This window comes from Pteropus alecto, unplaced genomic scaffold (genome assembly GCF_000325575.1).
Source record: "Pteropus alecto unplaced genomic scaffold, ASM32557v1 scaffold57, whole genome shotgun sequence".
Classification (NCBI taxonomy): domain Eukaryota; kingdom Metazoa; phylum Chordata; class Mammalia; order Chiroptera; family Pteropodidae; genus Pteropus; species Pteropus alecto.
Window position 1 is genome coordinate 485898 of NW_006442508.1, and position 4065 is coordinate 489962.

Here is a 4065-nt window from a genome sequence, read left to right on the forward strand (position 1 = left end):
AGAAGAAAGAGAGAAAACAGAGAGAGAGAGAGAGAGAGAGAGAGAGAGAGAGAGACACGGGGGAAAATGAATGAGAGAGACACGAAAAGAACATTTGGTCTGGTTTGTGACAGCTTTCTGTTCCAGGTCCCCTGGCTGCATTTCCAACACGTGGGTTCAAGAGAGTCCCCTGTATCTTTATAGTGAATTTTCTTTTTTGGCTGAAGGGAGTTGGAACGGTTTCTATTTCAAAATAGTCTTAATTAAGATAAGAAAATATAATATAGACTCATACTTCTCATAGCATGTTTTTGTTTTATGTTAGGGATTTAGGGGTAATGTAGAGCCAAAGCTGATCAGATTTTCAAGGATTTTGGGCATTTCTGTTAAAACCATCTATCAGTCCTATTGCATAAAGCTCAGAGTTCTGGCAGATGACTTTGGGGCCTCTGGGCTTAGAGTCATCAGCAGGTTTTCCAAAGATCCCTGGCTCCTTGTTTCACTGACCCTGATCATGAGCTGCCAGGACTTTATGCCTAGAGCTGTTGGTGTAGAAGGGCTGAGGATCTTGTCATAGGAAAAGGAGAATGTGCTATCTCCAAGATCTTTTCCCAGTGTTTCCTATTGCACAATGAGTTAGATCACTCTTGAGGTAGGTCAACATTGTCCCAGTCATCCATCTCTTTCCAGGCTGTACCAGTTTGAGACTATTGTATTACTGACCCTTGTGTTTTTCCTTCCAAAGCCATCCAGACGCAGGTTTACCAAAACATTTACCTTCTGTTTTCTAATCCATATTGACAATGCTAAATACTAACAATGTGGGGCCCCAAGGCTGCCTGTTTTGGATTTACTTCATTGATTGCTATTTCTACAAGGCAGTTTTAGTTTCCCACAACAATAACACACAAGCAACTTTCATTCTCTTCTCAGTTCCTCCTTTCAATTTAACAAACTGCTCTCAAAGGATGTTCTGTAATGAGTTCTTGATGCGCAGAAATGACTGTAATGTTATTAATTTAAATTCCATCAAGTGACATTTATTTAACTATTTTCCTCTTGTTGGACATTCAGATTCTTTTTAATATTTGATTTTATAATTAATTACTATAAAGGATATCTTTATATATAAAAGTTTTACTTATTTAGGAAAATATGGTATTCCTCCTTATTTTCCAGAGTTTTCAATATCACTAGCATATAAATATTGTTTATTGCTGAGCTTAAAAATGTAAAATAATGATATGAATCCTCCACTCCCCCTTTTGTCCCCTGCTTAATTTTCTTTGAACCTTCCACCAAGTTCAAAGAACCTCCTTCCACCCTCTCCCTCTGTAAAATGCCTGTGAATTTTATTTTCCACACTACCATTGTCATTTCCTCTCCATGTAGACCTCCTTCCTGAAGGTGTCTTTCTACTTGTATCCATATGATTTCTTTCTAAAACTACTGCACAGCAGTCATTCTAGCTCTGGTTACTTACTCTTTCTTAATTTACTCTCATATTTTGCTGGAGTGCATCCTCCAACAGCATCCTAATATAGGGTGAAAAGAAGATAAACATTTTGATACTATGCATGTCTAAATATATCTAAGTTAAAAGTTGTTTTTTGATTTTAATTTTGAGAACAATGATTCATTATCTTCTAACAACCAATGTTGTTGAGAAATTCAATACTACTTTAACTCCCCGTCTTCTGTATGTGGTCTTTTTTTTTTTCTTTGAAAACTTCTAGAATCATCTCTTTTTAATATTTGATTTTATAATTAATTGCTATAAAGGTTATCTTTATGTATAAAAGTTTTTCTTATTTAGGAAACTGTGGGATTCCTCCTTAATTTTCCAGAGTTTTCAATACCACTAGCATTTTAAAATTTCAAATTTATATATCTTGGTGCTGCTGTTTTTAAAATTTATTATATTAGGCATTCAATATACTCTTCTTTTCTGAGATGCAATTGACATAAAATACTATATTAATTTTAGGTGTAAAACATAATGATTCCCTATTTGTATACTCAATCTGATCTTTTAAACTATACACTCAGCCTTTATTTCTGGGAAATATTCTTGCACTATTTACTTGATAATTTTTTTCTCATTGTTTTCTTTTTTGGGAACTCTTTTAGTTAGATGTTAAACCTCCTGAATAAATCTTTTAAATTTCTTATCTTATTTTAATTTTACCCTCATTTTTAATTTCCCAAAGCACCTTTTGTTTTCTAATTTTTCTCTCTCCTTTCCTTCATTTCTCTCTCTTTCTTTCATTCCTTCCTCCTTTTCTGATAGAATTTAAGTCTTATTTCATGGGTATAAAATCTTACCTCACTGAGAATATTAACTTTTTGAAATTTTCTTCTATAGTCTGCATTATCTGTTTCCTCTGAGTTCTTTTTTTCCCTTTCTGGTTTATTTGTTTTAGCCTCTGTCTTTACTGTTGGAATCTTTCCTCAAAGATCTGGTGATCCTTGGATGTTTGCTCAGATTTTAAAATGAATCACTGCAAAGCTGATTGGAAGCTCTGTGTGAGTGGGCAGATCTTGTCAGTTTGTGGGGTTATTTTTAGATTGAGACGGCAGTTAGCCAGGTTGTGGGTGTGGAAGTGGGTGTGCTCCCCCATATGTCCGTATGTGTTGATATTTTCTCTAGAAATTGTATGTTTCTAGAGAAAGAGGCTCTAATTTACTGTCTGGGAAGGATAAGTCTGGTTGTTGACGCTGTAGCACAGGGCGAGGTAACGGACTGAAGAACCTTACAGTTCAGAATGTAGACTTTCATGAAATCCTCACTCCTGTGCCTTTCCTGCCTGGTGCTCCTCAGAAGCCTCTCAGGTTGTTTTATCCCAGATAAAGTACTCGTGGGAATGAGGGAGGGATGGTTGCCTGACTGACGGGAGTAGGGGAGGGGCTTGTAGGGCTAACTGCTTCTTTTTAAGTCTTTTCAGACACCCCTCATTGCCATACAACCATTCCTACCCTTGCATTCCAGTGTACAGGCTTCAATTCCTAAGCCTTTCTGAGATGAGTTGTCTTGCTTCTTGAGGGTGTTCTCCAACAAAGTTTGTTCTTCTTCTGTTCTGCTAATTTAGTTACCTGCTTTTTGTCTTCATATGTCATGGGTTTGAGGGTACAGATAATTCCAGGTTTGTCGAAGTTGGGGTTTGTGTTTCTCTTTCTCGTTCCGATTGTGTTTGAAGGAGATTTTCAAAAGATGAAGTTAGAAAGTTCAATGCTCAGCCATCATAATCATGAAAATCATGGAGGTGACATCCTAGCACTTGCTGTGAAAATCACTATCCAAACATTTGAAAAAAAATACAGTATTCTGAAAGTAGCTCTATTTGCACCTTCTCTTTGCTCAGCGGCAGTGCTAAGCAGTGCTGTACTTAGCTATATTAGAGCCTGAGACAAAAAAGAAAATTAATAACGCTAATTCTATTTTTATTTAAAAATTTGATATTTTGTTCATTATGGGGAGTTTGCACCAATTTTGATTTTTTAAAATATTGCATTAAAATAATATTTATCTCGATTACCGGGGGTTTTTGGCACCCTTAAATTTTACATTTTAATTGAGAGACTTATTGCTTCACCCTGATCCTGGCCCTGGGGGGTATTACATTCTTCATCAGCCACTGCCTTTCCCCATCCCACCCGCCAAACCACTACAAATAAACGTGAGATCTAAGTAAAAGCAGCCTGTTTGATATGCAAACTTTCAATTTCAAGACAGGTCCCACGATCACCCTTCCAATCAGTTTGCCTTTCTAAGAATTCCTGCATAGATATTCCTGAGTTCTCTCTTCTGTCCATAGCAAAAGTTGGTCTCTTCTAGGCTAATATAAGATTGAGTTCTACTGTGAGTTACTTCCACTATAATTGAGATACCAGAGCTTTATTGATACACATTGTAAAATGTAAAAGGACAGGTGTGGCATTGCCATAATCCTAAGTTCCACAACATTTCTTACTAAGATGCTGTGACATCAACAGAATCAGAAGCATTTCCTCTAAATTCTTCTGGTCTTGATTTTTCTGCTGAAACCCTTGAGATGAAATAGAAGTGAGAATTCTTCAGGTATTTTT